This window comes from Amborella trichopoda, chromosome 12, assembly GCF_054954075.1.
Source record: "Amborella trichopoda isolate Santa Cruz 75 chromosome 12, AtrichopodaSantaCruz75HAP2 v2.0, whole genome shotgun sequence".
Lineage (NCBI taxonomy): Eukaryota > Viridiplantae > Streptophyta > Magnoliopsida > Amborellales > Amborellaceae > Amborella > Amborella trichopoda.
The window spans coordinates 4,691,899-4,703,392 of record NC_142347.1 but is presented as its reverse complement, the minus strand read 5'-3'; the positions used below and the strand labels follow the sequence as shown (position 1 = coordinate 4,703,392).

The following is an 11,494-nucleotide window of genomic DNA, read 5'->3' as shown; positions in this document are numbered from 1 at the left end:
CAGATATGAGCAACTCAGGGTGGACGCAGAGGCTTACTTGGGAGGGAGGGCTTTGCCCACTCTCCTCAATGCGTGCCTACTCTCTCTACTACATGATTGTATTGGGATCAGAGAAAATACATTCGAACTTAAAAATCCTTGAATTCTTAAATTGTTCTCTTGAGAGACCTATAATGGCCTTAATAATTGAAAAGAAAAAGTATATAAAGCGACCATATATTTTTAATACAAAGAGGTAAGAATCACTCTCATATGTCAGATTTTAAATGCAGTGATTATAAGCGTGTTTTGGACTAGACTTTAAGTTAAAAAAAAAAACAATATGACATCCAAATTGACATCTAATAACTAGGAGTAATTATGAATTCCTCGAATGGTCTCACTTCGAACAATCGTGACCAAAAAAACCATTGGAATCACCTAAGAAAACATACAACTTTCTGCAATACCTGTGCTTTCAATTTCATATTCACTTAAGAGAGACATGTTGTTGGCAGAGCTTTATGAGTTTCCTGAAGTTGCTCAAGAGCAAGAAGAAGCCCGTGACAATTCTCAAGGGAATTACCGGCGTGATAAAACCCGGAAGGTGGATAGACAAAACTACTTCTCTCTCTCTTTCTCCCTCTCTCTCTCTCTCTCAAACAATGTGTGTTGGTGTGATGACAGGATGACCCTGCTACTAGGCCCTCCAGGGGCTGGACAGACCACCCTCCTCTTGGCTCTCGCAGGAAAATTGGACAAAAGCCTCGAGGTGGGTTCACTCTTCCTACAATTTCATCTCCAAAATTTGGCACTTTTTAGAGAGAAAAAGAGAGAAACTTCAGTTCTTTGGGTGTGTTTTGACAGGTTTCGGGCAAGGTGACGTACAATGGGCACAGTATGAGGGAGTATTTGCCGCAGAGGACGTCGGTGTACATCAGCCAAAAGGATCTGCACATTGGAGAGATGACAGTCCGAGAGACCATGGATTTCTCTGCTCGATGCCAAGGCGTAGGAAACAGATATGGTTCGTCTCTCTCTAACAAACTCTATTTTTTGCTGCTGATTTTGATGGAATGCTCTGCTTAAAAGCCACCGGTTTTTGTAGCCGTTCTTGCGGAGCTTTCAAGGAGAGAGAAGGATCAATCCATAAAACCAGACCCTGATATTGATTTTTTCATGAAGGTAACATAGCAATGAAACAGACCTAACCCAGAAAGAAGTCATGGTATTAGCAGTCTCAATTCACCCACTGTTTCTTCTTCTTTTGTAGGCAATTGCATTGGAAGGACAAAAATCAAGCATCCTGACCGACTATATACTTAAGGTTTGGCACCCCAAATAAGACACTCTCCTCTCCCTTTCTCCCTCCAACTCAAATTTAGATTAGCATATTTGGGATATGTTAAAGAGAATGAGATGTTTTAGTGAGAAAATTAAGTTAGGAAGTGTGTGCAGCTGCTTGGGCTGGAGGTGTGCTCGGAGACCATGGTCGGGGATGACATGAGGAGGGGGGATATCAGGCGGTCAGAAGAAACGCGTCACGACAGGAGAGATGATGGTAGGGCCCTCGACTGCTCTGTTAATGGACGAGATATCAACAGGGCTCGACTCCTCCACCACTTTCCAAATCTTAAATTGCCTCCGACAATATGTTCATGTCTTCTCTAGAAGCCTTGTTGCCTCTCTCTTGCAACCGGCACCGGAGACTTATGATCTCTTTGACGACATCATCCTTCTCTGTGAGGGACAGGTTGTGTACCATGGACCGAGAGAATCAATTCTCGACTTCTTCCACATGATGGGATTCCGATGTCCCGAAAGGAAAGGAGTAGCCGATTTCTTGCAGGAGGTAAAACCTCTCTCTCTTACTGCAAGAGTTTCAATTGCCTCTCATTCTCACTTAACCCGTCCTATTGTTAAGGCAACCTTCTGTATCCGTCTAAGAGTTTACAGTCTACATATAGAATGACTTTCAATCTAGAATCTTGCACCACAGGGACTGAGAAACCAATGATGTGTCTGAGAAGCCAACGAAACTAATTACATACACTATAGTCTTTCTACGAGTCATGACTTTTATTTTGTTTGGGTAAATCAGGAAGAAAGCCCGCTATCCATTTTTCATTAATAAAAGATAGAAAAAATTATATCGTACTATCTTATAACCCTACAATAAGATAATTGTGTCATGAAATAAAGGAAGGTTAAAAACATTTGGAGGCCTAGAGTGCCAAATGGTGGCCTCCGCAAAAACTGTAGCCTTTTTGACAAGAACATCGACCACCAAATTAGCCTTACGGTAAACATGGCAAATGAACCGTGAATGATTCTCATAGCTTTCAACTCAACTAATTTTGCTTTTAAACATAAAACTTTATCCAGTGGTTAATCTACTTTTACTAAAGAGATGAGTATCCATGATTCAACACTTTGTGAACCTAAAGAGTTCCAATATTTTGGAACTCGGCATGGGCCCCGGAATTGGCTATTGCTACGGCCGAAGCCGAATTACTCAAGTGAGTCCAAGTGAACACGTGTAAGTAGTGCACACAGATAAAAGAGCCCTTAAAAAACCCAAAAAAAAGAAAATAAAAATAGGGAAAAACTCAAACTAAACTAAAAACAATATAAAATTTCAAAATAATCTAAAAAATATAAATAAAACAGGGACATAGAAATATTCATTTAAAATTTAAGATATTCAGAATAATTCAAATATATATATATATATATATATATATATATATATATATATATATATATAAAACCTTTCTTTTTGGGTAGTTCAGTGGGGAAGGGATCCCCTACTTGTGGCATGAACAGAACTAAAGACATTATGTTGTTGTGCCTAGCCACCTTGACCCCCTGGACTTCAGCCAAATTCCTAGAAAATATGAAAATCGAGCAAGAAAAACTCACAGATCATTGTCATACATCCAAATCACACAAACAGGATTTATACATGGATTCGCTATCGAATAAAATTATCATACTTTTTAGTTTCTCAATTACCCTGAGCTTTAACCGTGTACTCAGCTGAATTTTTGAACACTGAACAATACCTTAATAACAAAAAACTGGACTGTAGGACACCTAGAAAATTTTGAATCAGTGTAATTCCTAATATCTTCTGTCACTCTCATTTCTTGCAAGAGGTCCTCTCTCTCTCTCTCTCTCTCTTTCTCTCTCTCTCTCTCTCACTTGACTGCCAATACAGGTGACATCAAGGAAGGATCAAGAACAATACTGGTTCGACAAGAATCAACGCTACAGATATATCCCAGTACAAGAATTTGCAGATGCATTCGACTCCTTCCATGTCGGCAGGGAGATGCAATCTGGTCTCTCGGTGCCCTATGACAAGTCCAAGTGCCAACCTGCCGCCCTAGTTAGAAACAAGTATGGCCTAACCAAGATGGAGCTCTTCAAGGCTTGCTTTGATAGAGAAGTGCTCCTTATGAAGAGAAGTGCCTTCATCTTCATCTTCAAAGCTATTCAGGTCCAACCATTCACTCTTATGTTCTTTCTCTGGTTTCATTTTAGATAGGTATATAGGAGGACAGATAGAGAAACAGAGAGAGGATACTAATGGTTTCTCTGTCTTTCCCTTGATATTGAATGAAAGAGTTGGTGAATCATACGGTTTATCTATGAAAATCATTCATTTGATGAACCTTGTATTGCTCTTCACAGATAGCCATTGTCGCTACCATGACTACGGCAGTCTTCGTCCGCTCAGAGATGGGAAACAAGACCTTATGGAATGGGTCCAAGTACATGGGAGTTTTGTTCTTTGGGCTCGTGAACGCGATGTTTAATGGTCTAGCAGAATTGCAAATGACGATAGTGAAGCTGCCTGTATTTTACAAAGAGATGCAAAGTTCTTCCCTGCTTGGGCCTATACTCTCCCCACATTTCTCATGAGGATACCCATCTCTTTACTGGAGTCCTTCGTATGGGTAGCTATAACCTATTACTCAGTTGGATTAGCACCGAACCCGAGCAGGTTAATTCATCCTCCTCTGCCCTACCAAAGCTCATGAATTTTATTTTTTTTAATTTAAATTAATCTTGTGAATTTTGTTTGCTCTTTTTGTCTTTCTTGTGTTAATTGTAATGTTAGAATTGACAATGAATTGCCTATGGTTTTCCTGTTTTCAGATTCTTTAGGCAATTCTTTTTGCTATTCAACCTGCATCGTCTTTGTCTCTCTTCCGCTTTATCGGGGCACTAGGTCGAAACCAAATCATTTCGAACACATTTGGAGCATTTGCGCTATTGGTGATATTTGTCTTGGGAGGCTTCATTGTCTCAAGAGGTAATGTATCATGGATGTAGTAACATTTGATTATGTACAATGTTCATATTGTAACTGTCTCTGCGCTATTTTGCTTTAGTTTATATTACAAAAGTATGCACACCATTATAAATAAATTATTATCCAAATTTTGGCAGAGGACATCTACAACTGGTGGAAATGGGGATACTGGTCTTCTCCTCTCATGTATGCTCAGAATGCTGTGGCTGTAAATGAGTTCCTATCAAATAGATGGATACAGGTTAACATGAAATACGCAAAAAATCCCTTTAAAACTTTTTGGTTCATGTAGATTAGGATAAAAGAGTGCATGGAGGAAGTAGCTAACTATCTTGTACATGTGCAATAGAATGGTGTCCACATAGGCCAGCTACTCTTGAAGATTCGAGGGATTTTCACTGAAGCAAATTGGTATTGGATTGGGATTGGGGCTCTCATGGGTTACAACGTCCTCTTCAACATCCTTTACACCTTAGCTTTAAAGTATCTTGACCGTGAGTACAACATTTCAATTTCACCTTTTGTTGTTTCTACTGTTAATTGATCGAAATGAAAAGAAGTTAATGGGAAAAAAACGTAAATTGTTTCGTTATGCAGCTCTTGGGAAGCCTCAGGCATCTATCACAGAGGATACATCAGAGGGGAAGCATGAAGACCAAATTAAGGTCAATGGACATCTGAATGGAAAAGTATTTGGTAAGTAGAGAAGTCATAGAGGGAGATAGGCTCGTTTTCTCAACATTGAAAGTGTAGTTTGGATCCTATTACTTACCCAGAAAAATTTAAAAGGTCTCACTCTTTGTCATGTGTTTCTCTCCTTGTAGGAGACTCTACTACAACAAATGGAATGAAAGAGAAGAAAGGAATGGTGCTACCATTCAAACCACTTGCGTTGGCCTTCAAGGAGATCAAGTACTTTGTCGACATGCCAGCCGTATGTCAAGATCTTCTTGACCCAATTTACTAGTAGTAGTGGTAGAAGTAGTAGCAGTTAATAGTGGATACTAAAATGATCCTGATGATAATTATGTCGATAGCCCCCAAAAAAAAGATAGTGAACTGAAAGGCCTAGGTGTGCAGGAAATGAAGGCTCATGGGGAAGAACAAGACCGATTGCAATTGTTGCAAGGGGTGAGCGGAAGCTTCCGGCCAGGCGTGCTGACATGCCTGATGGGTGTGAGCGGAGCAGGGAAAACAACACTCATGGATGTCCTTGCCGGGCGTAAGACTGGTGGCTACATTGAAGGATCCATATCCATCTCTGGCTACTCAAAGAAGCAAGAGACCTTTGCCCGTATTTCTGGTTACTGTGAGCAGAATGATATTCACTCCCCTAATCTCACTGTCCATGAGTCGCTCCTCTTCTCTGCCTGGTTGCGACTCCCAGCTGATGTCCAATCGCACACTCGAAAGGTTACACTCCTCAAATTCCAAATTTGATTGTCTGGTTTTTGGAAGTTCGGCAATGGGATTTGAACCTTGGACAATGTGTTGCAGCCCCTAATATCCTAACCACCAAGCAAAGCACACCAATGTAGAACAAATTCGATTATTGCACCCTTAGGAATAAGTATTAAGAGTTTTGTCTCTCCATTTAAAGCATCTAGGATTGTTCAATGGTCCAACACAAGAAAGACTATAGTGCTCGAAATTTTTCCTCAATCAACTCCATATCTTCCAAACTATATTGGACAGAAAATATCTAACTGGGATCTCTGCTAAATTAGCTATTGGCCTTTCCCTCGACTTAATTTTGGGCAGTGAAATTAATCCTGGTACAAAATCTCTAAATATTTCTACAATAAAGGGTCAAATTCTAGTTTCTTTTACGGAGTTGTATTTTCTTATAAAAAATGGAGCTTTGTCTAAGTAACTAGAAATTTATCATTGTGATACCCAGGCCTTTGTCGAGGAGGTAATGGAGCTGGTGGAGCTGAACAACCTGAGGGAGGCTCTAGTGGGCGTGCCAGGGGTCAATGGCCTCTCCACAGAGCAAAGGAAAAGACTGACAATTGGGGTCGAGCTCATTGCCAACCCCTCTCCATCATCTTCATGGACGAGCCTACCTCGGGGCTCGATGCTAGAGCAGCCGCCATTGTCATGAGGACTGTAAGAAATACAGTGGACACAGGCCGCACCGTGGTCTGCACCATACACCAACCTAGCATTGACATATTTGAGTCCTTTGATGAGGTATGTACTCTCTCACGCGTGCGCGCGCACACGCAGACAAACAAATACTTAGTTTTTGGAATTCTGCCTTTAATATGTTCTATCCATTCGTTCCTATGTAATCCTACAAACAAATTTTCATGTTCTCAGCTCTTCTTGATGAAACGAGGAGGACAAGTTATCTACGCAGGCCCATTGGGGACGAACTCACAACAACTCACCGACTACTTCCAATCAATCGAAGGTGTCCCCGAGATAACCTCAGGATATAATCCTGCAACTTGGATGCTAGAGGTCACCTCCATAGCCTCTGAGAATCGACTTCAGGAGGATTTCGCCAACATTTATGCCAATTCTCCTCTATATGAGTGAGTAGTTGCCTTAGTTCTTCTCTGTCTCTATGATGAAGTCACTCGTGATCCTCCCTTTTGATCTCCTTGGGAAATTTTAGTGTTTCGTCTTAAGATTACTACTTCCCCCATAATTGTAGGAGGAATATGGCATTGATTGAGGAGTTGAGCAAGCCAACACCAGGGTCTCAAGACCTACACTTCGAGACCCAATTCTCACAGCCATTCATGGTGCAAGCTGTGGCCTGCCTCTGGAAGCAACATTGGTCCTACTGGAGAAGCCCTTAATACAATGCAGTACGCTTCTTCTTCACCCTGGTAGCCGCCCTCCTGTTTGGCAGCATATTCTGGGACATGGGAAGCAAGATGTAAGCATTCTCTTCTTTCTCCATTTCTGGTCCAACAGAAAAAATTATGATTGAATTGTCTCGCAAGTTTCAAATTTTTTTTTAACAATTTTCTTTATGCTTCCATTTTTCTCAAATTTTCCAAAGCTTTTTCTTAAAATTTAACTATAAAAACTAGCACTTGAGAATGTCTTCTTAAACTACCTAACCAAGAATGTTCAAGATAGATATTTATATTGCCTTCCATGCTAGTACTTCATGCATTTCAACTCACTGTTGTTCTAACCTCACTGTGCTGCACGAATGGTCAAAACATAGAGAGCAGCAACAAGACTTCCTCAATGCGATGGGTTCGATGTTCTCTGCTGTTCTCTTCATCGGGGTGAATAATGCATCTTCAGTTCAGCCAGTGGTCGACATAGAGAGAAGTGTATTCTATAGGGAGAGAGCAGCTGGGATGTTCTCAGCCCTTCCATATGCCTTGGCTCAGGTATGAAACAAATTCAACAACTCACAACTTTGATAAAAAGAAAATACAGGTATATCTTTTGATGGCAATGGCAATGAAAGTGAAATTGTGTTTGTAGGTTTTGGTGGAACTGCCTTATGGGTTTGTACAAACAGCTGTATATGGGGTGGTGGTGTACTGTATGATCGGATTCGAGTTCACTTTGGCAAAGTTCTTGTGGTTTTTCTTCTTCATGTTCTTTACCTTCCTCTACTACACATATTACGGGATGATGACTGTGGCCTTAACTCCCAATGCTACTTTTGCCTCCATTCTTTCTTCTGCATTCTATGGTGTATGGATGCTCTTCACTGGCTTCTTGCTCCCACGCACTGTAAGTGAATTACACATCTTTCGTTTTCCTGGTTATTTAATTTAAAATATAATTGCTTCATATTTTCTTGAAACTAGGATTCCAATCTAGCCAACATAACTATGTTTTTTCCTTCAAAATATCATGTTGTATAGGTTAGCTCCAATAGAGGACCACATAAGCCTTCCTTGTATGGCTCTTTATTACTTTCATTAAACTTATGTCGAATGAAGTCTAAATTCTAAGTTCTTTCCAATTAACTTATAAGAAACAAAGGTCAAATGCTATGACATTAGCAAAATAGTGATAACAACTTCCATAACAATGTATAGATCATTTGTGAGAACTTCATGGCCATTCCCATGTTTGCAGAGCATCCCGGGCTGGTGGAGGTGGTACTACTGGGGGTGTCCCGTCGCCTGGACACTTTACGGTTTGATGGTGTCTCAGTTTGGAAATGTGACAAAGCAGTTGCTCACGGCCGAGGGCAACCCCGTACCGCTACGCGACTTCCTCAATGCTTCATATGGATTTGATTATGACATGCTGCCTTGGGTTGCCTGTGTTGTTGTTGGCTATGCCATCCTCTTCGCCCTTGTCTGTGCCTTATCCATTTGCACCCTTAATTTCCAAGCTAGATGAATGTTTCATGATCCTCTCATTCACTTTATTGTTTCCTTTCTTCTCCCTTTAATTCTGGAAATGAGTGTATTCACAATTTTCTCGCATGTATTTATCCATTTTTCTCCCTTGATATAAAGTCAGGTGTATTTTGGCTTGTAATGTCCCATCTCAATTCAATGAAATATGATTGAATTTTTGTGTACTTGATCAAGATCTCGTTTCCTTTGTGCTTGGTTTCATTATATTATAATGATACGGTGACATAATATCACTCCCCTTCTTTAAATGTCTCAACCTGCATTCTTAAGAACATAAAATTCCTATTTGGTGTTGACAAAGAAAATTACCACCAGACAATAACAATAAACAATATCATAGAAAAGAAATGACGAAATATTTTGTGTTGGAGATCATAGTCGACTCCCACGGTAGAGTAGAGTACACCCGTCGTCGCAAGACACCTGCCCAGGAGGATTCCTTTTCTATAAAATTTTGCAAAACATCATCAATTCACCCAATGTTCTAAAACCATGGCAAACTCGGGCGAGTCTTTGGGTCCAATAACAAAGAAACAAAAAAAAGGAATAATGATAAAAATTTAGAAATGACATAAATCAAGCAATTCTGAAGGTGTAACATAGACCTAGATCATCCACCCACCAATCTCAATCTGTATCGACCAATTTTGATATGGATAGACAAGTTTTAGTTGTTTAAATTCACAATATGAATAATAATTTAATCAAAAAAAAATTACTTAAGATTGACAATTGGGACAAAACATAGAAAATCTACAAATTTTAACCCATATGCAAATATTTACATGCGGGATTAAGTTTCCAGTATACTTCCTCTAGAGGATTGAATTGTTTTCGTTTTGTATTAATTCATAGGAGGTTTTTAATACTTAGCCAATTAAAAAGCATTTTGGTCAAAAACCAATGATTTGAAACTTATATAAGTTACTGGTATTGAGGGTGTGGTTGGCATCGAGGGCGTGGTTAGAAGTGGTGAGAAAAGATACGAAGACATATAGAGTCGTCGATGGTATGGTCTAAAAAAAGCAAAATTGCGAGATGATGTTGATAATAAGATACCCGAATTGGTCAGGCTCAACCGATTTGCCGATTCTTTGGGTGACAAACGAAAAAAACAAAATAATACTTCTAAATTTTGAAAGATTTAAAAATAAAAATAACAAAAAAATAAAGTTCCTCGTATGATTCACCTATTTCTCTCACGCAAGTCACTCTGTACCAAGCCAATTTCAGGATATGGATAAGAAGTCCCAGAGCATGATCAACGATTCATGATCTACATTGACATTTCTTGATCTGAACCTCCGATTTTTAAATCATCAAAATACAAAACCATCGTTCTTCTTCTAAATGAGGCAGAGAGGGGAGGAGGTAAAGAAGAAGCTAGAAAGTAAAAAATTCTTCTCCTTTTTTTCCTCCCTGTGAGAAGGGGGACCTCATCGTCGGCAACACCAAAAACATATTCAAATTAGAACTTATCAAATGCCGAAGCTTGGGGCAGCTGAGGTCAGAAAAGAAATATCTATATAAACCTCAAAATGATGTTTTCTAGCTAATACCCATGCACAAAAAATTCACTTATCTTGAATGAAAATACCCTTCCCTCGTAGAACAAATTACTTTCGTTAGAGAAGGCAGTCCGGCATTTTGAACCAGTGGTCCGGTGATTTTTTTTGCTGGAATGGGCGGTCCAACAATTTTTTTTGTTGGAATGGGCGATCCAGTGTTTATTTTCTTTGTTGGAATGGGCGGTCAAGGCATTTGGAAGTTACTGTCCGATATTTTGGAGTTGCGGTCCGGCATTTCGAAGGGGCAGTCGGTGTTTTGATATGGCAGTCCGGAATTTTGGGAGTACATTAGTTGAGCTGTCCGGCGTTGTACAAATGCGGTCCAACGTTTCTTTTTATTGGGATTCAAAAATGATTTCTCATGTGAAAGGAGGGTATTTTTGTCAAAAAAGATGTAACTTTTTGAGTTGGGGGTATTAGTTATAAAAGGTGGGTTTTGAGAAAAATAAATGCAGAAAGTTTAGGGTAGGGGTAAAGTGTCTAAAAAGTATATTTTTGGGGGTTTTTAGCAATTTTCCCTATTTTATATATAATATCAAAATTATTTATATGAATTTTTTAAAAAAGTCTTGAGTCTTTCCCCTAGTCGGCCAAAACACCGAATTGCTTCATTTTTTTCACCAAATCGAAGAACTCTCATAAGCGAATCTGACAACATTGGGAAAATGATGGTCCCTGGTCAAAAATACAGGTGCTAATGGGTAAGGTATATGACCACGAACTGATAGATCTGGTGGGTCAGGTCTGAGTCTACTTCAGGCCTTGGTCTGCTTGACTCAGACTTGACCTAGGGTGGAAACGGGTCCCGAACTAAGAAGTGACATGTGTGCATATTCTAGTGGCATATGTGTATATATGATATTAAATATGGTGCGCTGTGCATAGAGCCGAGGCTCTGAACAAGCAAAGTAAAGCACACCTTCAAATAGTGTCGAGAAAATGTGGTTTTAATACTGGAAATCTTTGTGATAGCCTTAAAATAAATTTTCATCTTTAATTATAAAATTTAAAGCTACAAAAATATTGTAGATCGAGCAAATCTATGAAAACTTGAAAATTGAAAATTAACAATCCAAAAATGTGTTACAAGAGCAATATTTCTAGAGCTTAAAATCCAGTTTTTTCTTATGTCCATGCATCTTGATGTTGAGATGATCAATTTGAGGATATTTGGGCATCAAAACAACCTCTTCTAGTGAAATTTTTGACGTTCGTCCTAATTTGATTATTTAGACCCTCGCACTTGTACAAACTTTTTCCAAATACATACGCTA

At 39.4% G+C, this 11,494-nt stretch overlaps 1 pseudogene across 1 annotated transcript; it reads left to right on the top strand.

Moving 5' to 3' along the window:
* Nucleotides 1-930: 930 nt before the first annotated feature.
* LOC148779381 (ABC transporter G family member 39-like) lies at nt 931-8,816 on the top strand (annotated as a pseudogene). The gene is made up of 19 exons (XR_016046609.1): nt 931-1,006; nt 1,088-1,164; nt 1,253-1,306; nt 1,438-1,831; nt 3,200-3,481; nt 3,676-3,988; nt 4,144-4,300; nt 4,438-4,541; nt 4,617-4,794; nt 4,898-4,965; nt 5,005-5,008; nt 5,125-5,234; nt 5,381-5,713; nt 6,201-6,493; nt 6,623-6,840; nt 6,963-7,190; nt 7,488-7,659; nt 7,757-8,011; nt 8,363-8,816. The product of XR_016046609.1 is annotated as an ABC transporter G family member 39-like (transcript).
* Nucleotides 8,817-11,494: the final 2,678 nt, after the last annotated feature.